At 32.2% G+C, this 13,546-nt stretch overlaps 1 long non-coding RNA gene and 1 other non-coding gene across 2 annotated transcripts; both read right to left on the reverse strand.

Moving 5' to 3' along the window:
• TRNAR-ACG lies at positions 2,198–2,270 on the reverse strand. The gene has a single exon. It is a non-coding gene; the product is annotated as a tRNA-Arg (tRNA).
• LOC109824797 lies at positions 2,883–13,300 on the reverse strand. Its single transcript, XR_002242786.1, has 3 exons — positions 12,903–13,300; positions 9,834–9,969; positions 2,883–3,361 (listed from the first exon to the last, which is right to left on the reverse strand). It is a non-coding gene; the product is annotated as an uncharacterized LOC109824797 (long non-coding RNA).

Below are 13,546 nucleotides of genomic sequence, written 5' to 3' on the forward strand. Positions count from 1 at the left end.
TCCTGAGCAGCCATCGAGAACCTTAAGTATTCAGTAAGCTATTACAAATATTTTGAAAGGAAAAATAATAATCGGATGTAAAATATGTGAAGTATGTCAATGCTTGTATAGAGTGAAGAGTATAATGGTATTCTATAGCTTTTTTGCCTCTTAATGTGTAGAGATATCAGCGTTAAGAAGCTTACATAAAAATGTAGATTTTGAATGTTTCTTCATGCGTACTGCATGAAACTCATTTCTTTTCATCCTTGGATGAGCTACATCCGTATGTTGATTATTTTATATTGTCATTCTGACAATTTGGCTAGAGTCAGTAATATCAAGAATCTTACAATAATCGTCTAATGTTTCTTCTCTCATTTCTTATTTCCCATACTTATTTGTTGTCATCCTTCGATAAGTTATTTGTGTTTGTTGATTTTTTTTGTATTGACACTCGGACAATTTTGCTAGAAATCACTATTTTACTCCTTGAGTAAAAAACTATTTGTAATAGTCTATCTTAATGTTCTTCTTTGGTCATTATTATTAGGATATATATTATATATATATATATATATATATATATATATATATATATATATATATATATAATATATCAGAAAAAATTGAGAAGAGGCTGGCCAGCTCACGGCCCCGTGACTGACAGCTCTATGACATGTGAGCCCCCTACTAGTCACATCTAATAGGGGGCTCACATGTCATAGAGCTGTCAAGCTCACGGGCCGTGAGCTGGTCAGCTCTTCTCTCCAGCAACCTCTATATATATATATATATATATATATATATATATATATATATATATATATATATATATATGAGAAAAATATGTATGTTTGGTACCAAGGCATAAATTTTGGCTTGGTAGTGAGGTGTAATATTCACATTCACACTCATTCTAATTCTCAACCACTCCCGCAACTCATGTGAATGTGGTCCCGATTTTAATGAGTAGAGGGAAATATCCACCGTCATTAGCAAACACAAAAACTAGTGTTTGGTACCGAAGCATAATATATATAGTATATATATATTATATATATATATATATATATATATATATATATATATATATATATATATATATATGAACATGATAAGCATGACATTCTGGTCATATCCGAACACAAAGAAAAGTTTTGTGATTATTCCCAAAAAAAAGAAAAAAAAAGAATAAAAAAAGAAAGTAAAATGAAATAAATATACATTTGGACTATCACGTTTATAAAGTAAGTTCTATTCAATGCTAGAGGTTGTATTACAAGAGTGCTCAACTTTAACCCATCATCATCCTATATTGAACATTTAATAATGACGAGGAGATAATTGTTACTAGTACTGAATGAAAGAATTTGATTCATACTGTCCACTCCAAAATTTTGGGATATAAGGCTTTAGTACTGTCGTGTTGTTATATTATCCGCTGCATCAAAGTTGGCAAAATATTTTTTGCAAGTTTATGTGTATTGACTATATGTGCATAAGAAAATGATCTAATTGAATGAAAATTTGTAGATGGCTGTGGTGCCTAATTCTCTCAATGCATCTATGAGTGCAATCTCGTCTTTAAGTACCATCATGGGCCTATTGATTTGCCATTTGAGATTGCGTGGTTGTGTTAGCAGTTAGAGCCTTATAGATTATTCTTGAAGATTTAGTGAGGAGTTTGTGTTTGGTGCATGTCTCTTTCCTCATGATAAATGATCAATGCATCCCAATTTGTTGATGAGAAGTATCACTAGTGCTACTTATCTGTTCCTTTACTCATGCTTTACAATGATCAAAATTTGTTTTTTTAGAAATTTTATTTTATAAGTTTGTAAACATTACAATAATAGAGGTCAAAGGATTTGTATCACACAAGATCAATGATTCGAAAATTGGAATGTATTCCTCGCGCAAGGGAGTGAAACTTTTTATAGTACCAAAAATACGGAGGAGATAAATATTTTATGTACCTTAGTTAATTCTTATCCTGGAAAAAGAAATTTCTATAAATTTGAAAAAATGAACTCTATAATAGATTGTAGAATGTTTGTAAAGTTTTTGTGGAAACATTTTAAGAAAAAACAAGAAAACATTTAGAAAAAGAAAATTCTATAAATTTGAAAAAATGAACTCTATAATAGATTGTAGAATGTTTGTAAAGTTTTTGTGGAAACATTTTAAGAAAAAAAACAAGAAAACATTCAGAGAGCGACTCTGCTGGGGATCGAACCCAGAATCTCTGGTTTCGTAGACCAGCGCCTTATCCATTGGGCCACAGAGTCTTTATTGTCTGATTCATTTTAATATTTTTAATATAAAAATATATTAATATTTTTTTAAACAATTGATCTCATTTTTCGACCCTTATGCATACAACCCGCTTATAGCATATGCAACTGTCAAAGTCTGCAACGTGTAATTCCAGCTCTGCGATCATACTATCTAGTCAAGTAACTAGACTATATTTTTCAAACTAATCCTACACTACTACCACCCAAACACATTATGGGGTCCATGATGACTCATCTGAGATTCTTTACATTCTTAATTGTAGAAATCCTCTACTACTCACCAATTAAAAATATTTGTTTAGTGAACCTCATGTATATAATATTTTTGGGGTTTTTTGCAAAAATTTTGGGGTTTTTATAATTTTTTTTTGGGAGTTTTTAAAATTGGTTTTTTTACAAACTTTCAGGGGCTTTTTTGCACAAATAGAATCATTCAAGAATTAGAAACTAGAAATAGAATTCTTATTCAATAGAGGAGTCGCAAGAATTCTATTGGCAAACATAGAGATGATACAATACATAATATATTGGGCCCTACATAACATATATATATTTACATTAAGGGACAAAAATATAAATCTTCCTACATTGTTTAATCCAAACTTCATGAACTAAAACCAACAATAGCCACTTATGACGTAGTGCTGGGTTTGTGATAAAACACTAACAAATACAACAATATATCACATGAGAACAAGACTGTAAATTACATTGACATGAACTTTGCATTAGCATTGCTTGATTTAAGTTCATAAACAGCTTCAACCAACTTTGCTTCCGAATACAAAAATACTAATAGATTGCGAAACATTTGCAAGTCATATATCTTAAAAAAAAAGTTAAAATTATAAAAATACGTATACACACATATCTATGTATTCTTTTCCAACTTCAGGAGCTTGTATCTACTGAGCATCAGAAAGCAACCGTCTCAAATAGTTGGCTCCATCACTGATAGCAGAATCTTGACCAAGTGGAGCAACTCTCTTTCGCATAAGCATTTCGTCTGAAAATCCTTAATTTCTTTTCCGGCCACCACTTGGCTGTGATAGCCACTGCTCATCAGCTTCCACAAAGTCGCCCTGCAAAAAAGTCAATCAACTTAACCTAATCTGTTTTAGGAGTTTAACCCATAGGAAATTACTAGCATTGCGCATAACCTCAGTAAATAGAAACTACACAAAGTACCTTATACATGTATAAAGTTTTGCACTATTTTCAAGCTCAACGTTCATGCTAATTGGGACATAAGTCAAATATTTCATGCTTATTGAAAACTACACAGCATTTAGCCAAAAAGTTTCATGCTTATTGGAAACTACACAACGTTTAGCCAAAAATGACAATGAGTCTAGGAGAGAGATGCATTGCTTTTTCAGGGAGAACTTGGCCATGCGTATGTATCGGGTATATGTATGTCACTTGGGTTTCTACATTATAGCTTCGATCATTTGTATGCTTACTGGGGGCTTCTTGTCATCTTCTGATCTTTTTCTCAACTTTTAATCTCTATCATACATGTATCCTTATCCCATACTCTTCATGTACATCATCCTACTATGTATATTCTGAATGATTCCTTTTCCATTCTATTTTTTGATAAAGAAACAGGTAAGGTCAAATTTCTTTTTGGAACCATTGATTGATTAATTTAATTAAACCGAGATTAAGTAGCGGACCATTTTGCTTCACTAGAGCTATAGAATCATAGATAATCTTCTTCATAATTGAGTAGCACACAAGGGAACCCAATGCTTGAGCAAATGCTCAAGAAAAATTAAACCCAATCACAATATTATGCTAGAGCAGCACACCGCTCAAGAAATTAACCCCTATTCTATTTCTTAAGCAACACCCTTCACCCAACAAGCTCACTGAGCAATCCAGCTAATTACTGAGATGAGAATTGAGACATATCCTAGAAATAATGAGTTACATTGAATACCTCCAGAAAACAATCCTTGCCAGAGAGACAAAATAGCAGGCATGGTATATAATAGTTCTCAATTGAATTTGAACTTGAGCTCCCAGATAAACAAGAGGCTAATGATCAAGATTCAATTGATACAAGCTCATTCCTTTCAAATGACAGCAACCTAGTGTTCAACATCTAACACCAGATAGGCAATTCCAAAAGGTCTAGCATCTATCTTTAGAGCCTCAAGAAGCCAACATCAACACGAGTTGAAATCTCGATTTATACTTAAATGTGCACCTTGCATAGAACCCTTTAAAAAATGTTGTTCTTTTTCAGGTTTTCATTTATATAGCTTAACCTGTACAATGTGATCCAAGTATATACGACAAAAACAAGCCATTGGTGTCCTATAAATTTGAAATTAAGCAATCATGATAAGCATGAAAATCATGCAAAATTTTGATGCAGGGACGTAATTGTATCACTAGACGCCGTACAAATAGGTTTATATCTTGTCCATTGCTGATTAAATTGATTGATAAGTTTCATTTTGCATGACTGAGACTCAGCATCTTCTATGAAGTATTGACATCGAAGAGGAATAGTAACATTACCATGATGATAGCTAGACTTGCTATTGAAGTTTCCTAAAGTCTCCAAGTGAGCGACAACCCAAAAAATTTTAAAGTGAAATATTTTTACTCAATGCTAGGATGTAAAATGTCTCTAAAAGAAAATAACCTTCCTACTGTTTGACACATATTTATGTGTAATGTGTAATATCTACTCATCTATTTATAATACCAAACATTTTGACATAGTGTCTAGATTTGAGAGCTAATTCATTGATGTTATGCATGTCCAAAACCTTTCCAAAAAAAACCTATAATCTTTAGTAAATAGAATCACATATTAAAATATATGCTTTAAAATTCAAGAATCCCCATACTCTGCTCTACGATTCTAAGATTAAAAAAGGCACAACTATTCACTAAGAATCTTAAAAATGAAGAAAGGTTTATGCTCACAACTCAACCCTAAGTACACAAGAATCATAAAAATTGGGGTCCTAAATAATTATTTAAAAAAGTTACTTACCTCCAGAAAGAACCCTAGCAATTAAGAGTCAATAAAAATCAAGAGTCAACGGATAGTGATGTGATCTCCCTTCTCGATGACATTCAGTGAGAACGAATCCCCTTTTTACCTAAACCGGGCAGAAACAGAAGACAAAAGATGGTCATGCATGGACTGAATGAGCACGACTAATGATCCTGCGAGGCAATGCTCTGTCTATCAATCAAGTCATTACAGCTCAATCAATCAATAACATGAGGATTAATGAAATAAATTTAAAGAAAATAGAAAGAAAATCTATCGCCTAAGGGTTGTTTGGTTCACCTATTTTATGGAAAACTTTTGAGAAAATACCTGACATTGGCGCTATTGTAAATAATAAATTTCTGTAATTTCTATAAACTGTGTTTGGTTTCAAAAAATTATAAAAATACTTTCTATAAAATAGGGAAAAGTGTACTATTTTATAAAATCGACTTCCTCTCTAAATGGACGAAAATTACAAGGAAATCTGACGCATATATTAAAAAACTAATTAAGTACACAAGTACCTGAAAACACCCTTGAGGAGGGTGAATAGGGTCAATGCTAATCTAATTCTAATTTTATGTCAATTAAAAATTTTCTTGATTAATTAATTCTTGCAAAAGATATATGAGTGAGTTATGAGCAAGAATGTAAATTATAAACACAAAATAAATATACACAAAGCAAACTCAAACACAAAATATGATCACGGAGTTTGGTCAACCCTTGACCTACGTCTCCGCTCCTCACCTCGAGGAGATCTCCACTATATCGACACACCCGGTTTGAAAGCCAGAACTTCTCTACACACTCGGTTTTCTAGTTCACCGAAAACTCTACAAGACACTCACAATGTATATACACAAACTACAACGTCAAGTGTTGGTCCTCACATATCGTCTCCCTCAAGTGCTCGTCTTTACTAGCTCTCATTAGACTTTACTACCGTCACCACTCCTCTTGGTATCGACTACGTCCTCACCACACACTCCTCTCGGTGTAAATGTGTATTACAATGTGATACTCACAAATGAAGCTCAAATACAATAAATTGTTCTCTAAAAATAAATGAGAACACAATGAAGCTCACTCTCACGTTATCACTCACCACAATCCACAATATAGTGTATGTAATCCTAGAAGCTCAAATAGGGATGTGTGTGATAAAATGAGTTCAATAAAATCTAACTCAAATAGCAAACTAGCAATAATATGAATATGAAAATCAGTAATAAAATGCTAGATAAATGAGTTAGAAAAACTTCTCTATAAACACAAGAAGAGGATGAAATTGATTGAGGATGAATTCATCAATTGACAATGTAAGCTTCATCTTTGTAAACAAACACTAAACTTGAGAAAAAACTTAAACAAACTTTTAAACCCTTTAAAACTCTTCTTAAAACCCACTTGGATGATACTCAGAAGTAAAACAATAAGGGGTATATATAGGATGAAAACTAAAGCCCAAAAACCAAGAAAACCCAGCAAAAAAATAAAAATACAAAAAGCTGAAAAAACTAGCCGTTACAGGCATCGATCGACTGATGAGCTGAATCAGTTGACTGACGAGCTGATCATTTCAGACAGCTAATAGCTTATCAGCCGATTGAAGAATCTCATCAGTCGACTGATGACTTCATCAGTCGACTGATCAGTCGACCAAATAAGAAAACAGAAACTTTTGAAGATTACATGCAGTTTCATTAGTCGACCGATAAAAATCATCAGTCGTCTAATAACAGGTTTTCAACCTGTAATGAATAGTAAACACGAATTTCAAACTTCTTTTAAAATAGCAAATAAATTCTAAAAAATATAAAACTTTGGAAAAAGTTTATAAACATGAATATGAACATGTTGGAAAAAGAATTTTTCAATTTGCTCTTACTATTTGTGAAATCTCAGAAATATTCAAAAACACTAAAATACATGTGCATGTTGATTTTGACATTTAGCTCAAATCAAGTTTTGAAAACATGTGTAATGTTTTTATGGACTTAATAAAATATGTTAATAATGTTTGTATAGTCCAAAACATATTTGAATATATTTTGCATAAAAATACCTATATTTGAGAAAATTCATAAATGACATGTGTGTGTGTATTTGAGCTTATAGAATTAGCACACATTATATAAACCTATACTAAGTATACCAAGAATGAATCTTCTGAAGCTTAAACTTGATTGATTGACTTGATTTGCATAGGCTTTAATATCAATGTGGTTCACTTTCCTACGTATACTAAATAACACAAAACAAAATACTAAAACTAATATTAGTCGTAAATTGTTTGTTAAATCATCATCAAAACAAGAAGGCCAACAATCTCCCTCTTTTTGATGATGACAAATAATTTACCAATATGCATAATAAATTCAATAAAACAAACCAAAAAATAAATACTATATACCTCATATTTTTCTCCCCCTTTGGTAACATCAAAAATGGGGGAAAACATAATGAGAGCTAAGAGCTCCCCTATATGTAAGCATGTGTGAGAATATAAAACATAAAAAGATATAGGGATAGCTCCCCCTATCAACAACCCATAAGAAATATATGCAATAAAGATCATGGCAAACATGTGAGCAAGCATAAATGTAAAATATGCTAAACATAACTCACATACAAAGATAGACTAAGTGAACGCATATGCATGTATCATGAAAATAATGTGCCACAAGAGTCTAAAACATAAAAACCTAAAAAAAATCAAAAACTTAAAATAAGATCAAACATCAAATGATTTGAAAAATTACAAATTATTCACCATAGAACATGATTGATTGAGAGCACAAATAGACATATAAAAGGTGTCTCAATACGCAATCATAAAACATTATATGGATATAAACAAAAGTAGATCATGAAATCAAATAAAGTGAAATCATGAACCCCGTGAAGGTTCAAATAAAAGCCTCAAATGATACTAAAAGAAATTCAAAGTGTATATATTGTATCATTTTCGACAAAAGCAATAGAGGTGAGCATAACAAGCTCTTGAAACAAGTTTCAACCCAAATAAAGCTTTTAGCATCCGATAAACCTCCTAGGGGTTGCTCAAACCATAAACCTCTCATATGAAAGCTCAAGAACAAAGTATAGAGAAAAATATGGTTGATCAATAAAGAGAACTTTCTTTGTGAAATTTGATCAAACCACATACAGAATTCATTATAATACACAAATAGATGATCCACGAACACATAAATATCATCATATAAGTGGTTTATAATGAACCCATAAATACAAACACATTGTTCAAACTTAAAAAATTAAAAACAAGGTATAATAACAAAAATGATGTTTTAACATAAAAAAATCATCTTGATAAAAATTGTATCAATTTATAAAGGATGAAAACATGAAAATCTATGAAGGAGAATCATGAAAAAAATATGAATGATAACTTTTCAAATTAAATTCCAAGCATAAAATTGTTTTTAATTTTGTTTGTAAAACTTAAATAAAAATCATCTTTAAGAACATGAAAAACTAAAAAGCAAAAAAAAAATTCTTCTTAAAGAATTAAACATGTTTTGGTACCCAATTACTCTTGGTATCTAAGAGTCTAGGGACATGACCCCTATCATTAAAGTTCAAAGCCCTAGGGTTATGAACCCATTTGGGCATATTTTGTGCACGGATACGGTCAAAACAAAAATTATATACATGACCCTTACGATCACAATTTGTGCAATGTAGGGGTTGAAATGATTTGTGTTGACCAAAATATTATGCACGTGACTCATTTGCAAAAATAGATTTTTCTTTAAAATTATTTTACAAATGGGAAGTTCTTCTCAAATCGAAACAAAACTTGGTCAAATGACCAAAACGACCACAAAATTCATACTTATACACATGGGTATTTTTATGATGTTCATTATGTATGTGTGTACATATGTATGAGATGGAGAAGCTTGATGGGATGCACAAACATGATTAGGCTTTTTAGGCTTTTATGCATTATAACAAAATTTAGCAATATGGTCTTTACAGTCACAAATCGAACACTTGTAAATTTTGTCATACATATGTGCATAGTGAGTAGTTTTCTTAGATGAATTTGTATGGGACTTTGCACATATGTCCATAAGCTTTTTGTTATTAACAATGCAAGTTTTTAATGTTGAATCTAAAGAGAATATTCCACTTTTAATATGATTCAACTCATTATTATCCACACAAGCATTGTTATTAGAAGTAGAACATGCATGATCAATTTTAAAAAAAGTAAGCACTTTTCTAATGTTCTCAACTTCTAATATAGCATCACATTTAGCATGAAACAAACTAGTATTTTTCAATTTTAATTTTTCATTGCATTTTTTAAGATTTACATCTTTATTTGCAATGAGATCAAACTTCGTAGCTAGTGTTTCATGAGAGGATTTTAATTCGACATGCTTGCTTTTCATATCAATATAGCTACGTTGTAATTTCTTATATTCATGCATCAACAATTCATAACCATGTGCGAGTTCATCAATAATAAGATCATTTTCGTTATCGGACTCGCATACCTCACTAGGGCTATCACCTCGTGGCCGTGTGCATGAAGAGGCTCCATGTGAACTTGACGAGGGAACGGCCAAAGATCATCGGATCGCCTCCAAGTTCCCTTGATGTGCTTCAAAAAATTTCCATATTATATAAGCACTATCAAAATAAGCAAGTTCGTTAGAAATACATGGCCCAAAAATATTATGCATAAATTCTAACACTAACTTGTTCATTGTAAATATTTTCTTATCATGATTGCTCCACTTGGATTTCTCCAAGGTGGGCACAGTATAAACATTGTAAATTACTTCCCATAAATCTATATTTTTAAACTCAACAAAAATTTTGAATCTAAAACACCATTGTTCATAAGGAAAATCACTGTTTTAAAAAACCTCCGCCTGGTCCGCTTAGGCGTACGTCTAGACCTAGGCGGTACCTAGACCGCCTAACTAGCGCCTAACGTCTAGACGGTATTTAGGCTACCCACCTAGATTTTACGAGCGTTTAGGGGAGCATTGTTTGCTTACGTAGATTGCATCCTGTAGGCCTTGATTGTGATTTTATGTGTCGTAGCCTACACGTCCTCCAAACTCCATTAACCTCCAAATATGAACATCTACACTACCTCCTCCGACCTTCAGCAAAATCTCATCGACCACCACTTAAATGAAGAAAGAAAAAAAAACGCTCAGAAACCGCTTAGGCGCCCGCCTAGGCGACTAAGCGCTGGGCGCCAAGTCCGACGCCTAAAAACGCCCAGCGTTTAATGTAACATTGAGGAAAATTACTATATCTAGGAGCAACATTTATGTCACAGCCTAAGCTAAGAGCACCGTACATATCCATAATATATGTGCAAGCAAAAATATAATATCAAAATAAGATTAGCAACAATATTAAACCTTGGATCGTTAACTCAATGTGATTAAACCTTAAATCAAGAGCACCAAGCTCTGATAGCAATTGAAAATACCCTGGGGGGGGTTAATAGAGTCAATGCTAATCTAATTCCGGCTTTATGCCAATTAAAAACTTTCTTGATTAATTAATTCTTGCAAAAGATATATGAGTGAGTTATGAGCAAGAATGTAAATTATAAGCACAAAATAAATATACACAAAACAAACTCAAACATAAGGTATAATCATGGAGTTCAGTCAATCCTTGACCTACGTCTCTGCTCCTCACCTCGAGGAGATCTCCACTATATCGACACACCCGGTTTGAAAGCCAGAACTTCTCTACACACTCGGTTTTCTAGTTCACCGAAAACTCTACAAGACACTCACAATGTATATACACAAACTACAACGTCAAGTGTTTGGTCCTCACATATCGTCTCCCTCAAGTGCTCGTCTTTACTAGCTCTCATTAGACTTTACTACCGTCACCACTCCTCTTGGTATCGACTAGGTCCTCACCACACACTCCTCTCGGTGTAAATGTGTATTACAATGTGATACTCACAAATGAAGCTCAAATACAATAAATTGTTCTCTAAAAATAAATGAGAACACAATGAAGCTCACTCTCACGTTATCACTCACCACAATCGACAATATAGTGTATGTAATCCTAGAAGCTCAAATAGGGATGTGTGTGATAAAATGAGTTCAATAAAATCTAACTCAAATAGCAAACTAGCAATAATATGAATATGAAAATCAGTAATAAAATGCTAGATAAATGAGTTAGAAAAACTTCTCTATAAACACAAGAAGAGGATGAAATTGATTGAGGATGAATTCATCAATTGACAATGTAAGCTTCATCTTTGTAAACAAACACTAAACTTGAGAAAAAACTTAAACAAACTTTTAAACCCTTTAAAACTCTTCTTAAAACCCACTTGGATGATACTCAGAAGTAAAACAATAAGGGGTATATATAGGATGAAAACCAAAGCCCAAAAACCAAGAAAACATAGCAAAAAGACAAAAATAAAAAAAGTTGAAAAAACTAGTCATTACAGATGTCGGTCGACTGATGAGCTGAATCAGTCGACTGATGAGCTGACTGTTACAGGCAGCTAATAGCTTATCAGTCGACTGATGAATCTCGTCAGTCAACTGATGATCTTATCGGTCGACTAGTCAGTTGACCGAATAAGAAAATAGAAACTTTTGAAGATTGCAGGAAGTTTCATCAGTCGACTGATAACAGTTTTTAGTCTATAATGAATAGTAAACACAATTTCAAACTTCTTTTAAAAATAGCAAATAAATTCTAAAAAATGTAAAACTTTGAAAAAAGTTTATAAACATGAATATGAACATGTTAGAAAAAGAATTTTTCAATTTGCTCTTACTATTTGTGAAATCTCAGAAATATATTCAAAAACACTAAAATACATGTGTTTATAAACATGTTGATTTTTGACATTTAGCTCAAATCAAGTTTTGAAAACTTGTGTAATGTTTTTATGGACTTAATAAAAGATGTTAATAATGTTTGTATAGTCCAAAACATATTTGAATATATTTTGCATAAAAACACCTATATTTGAGAAAATTCACAAATGAAATGTGTGTGTATATTTTTGATGATAGAATTAGCATACATTATATAAACATATACTAAGTATACCAAGAATGAATCTTCTGAAGTTTGAACTTGATTGATTGACTTGATTTGCATAGGCATCAATATCAATGTGGCTCATTTTCTTGCGTATACTAAACAACACAAAACAAAATACTAAAACCAATATTAGTCGTAAATTGTTTGTTAAATCATCATCAAAACAAGAAGGCCAACAGTACCATTCCCATGTGATTTCTCATGGGTATTGTTAGTAAGCTATTTTCTATAAAGTGATATCTAATCAAATAAAATAAAAGAAAACAATATAATTTCTACAAAGTTAGGAACTTTTTCATACTTTGAACCAAACAAAGAAATAGCAAAAAAATAAGAAATATGGTACTCTTTGAGTTCTATAAATTTTTCCTACAATTTTTATAGAAGTATAAGAAAATTAAAATTTGAGTACTTTTCTTTTTCCTTTTTTATAGAAATTGAACCAAACAGCCCCTAAGAGAAAGAAACAAATTTTAGGGCTTTGAGGTAGAAAGAAGGGAATATACCTGATTACGAGAAGTTGCAATCTTCTTCCTCTCATTCCACCAAGTATTGGATTGTCCAGAAATTGAAAAAGAGCTTGAATGAAATTAGGGAAATCAGCGAAGAGTGGAGAGAGATTAAGAACAGTGCTTTTTGACGGAGGATCACACCAACAGGGCTTGTTGAGACGCGACAATCAGAGTGAATAGAGAATAGTTAGGGCTTGTTGAGGAGGGATTAGGCCATTAGAGTTTGTTGAGAGACACTCCCTGATGACGATCGTCGATAGTCATCACCTTCTTTAGTTTCTTCACTGGCTAATTCTAGGGGTTCGAAATTGAGAACGGGGAAGCGAGAGACTGAGATTTTGGATTGTGGGAGAATATGAAATAGTGCTTCGGTTGGAACTTTGGATCTACAGGCGGGGCAGAAATAGATGGGTTTGTGACCTGCCCATTTTAGTACTTATTTGTTACATATAAAATTGAAACCCACCCATTATAGCCCATTTAATAAAATAAATGGGTTTTATACGGGCCAATAAGTTGGGTGTAAAACCCCGATAATTTAAATATTATGTGATAAATAATAATAAATATGTTATATAGTGATAAATAACATATTTTGATGTTTGAGTATGCTACGAATCGATTTGAGATCAATTCAA

Source organism: Asparagus officinalis, chromosome 9 (genome assembly GCF_001876935.1).
Source record: "Asparagus officinalis chromosome 9, Aspof.V1, whole genome shotgun sequence".
In the NCBI taxonomy this organism is placed as follows: domain Eukaryota; kingdom Viridiplantae; phylum Streptophyta; class Magnoliopsida; order Asparagales; family Asparagaceae; genus Asparagus; species Asparagus officinalis.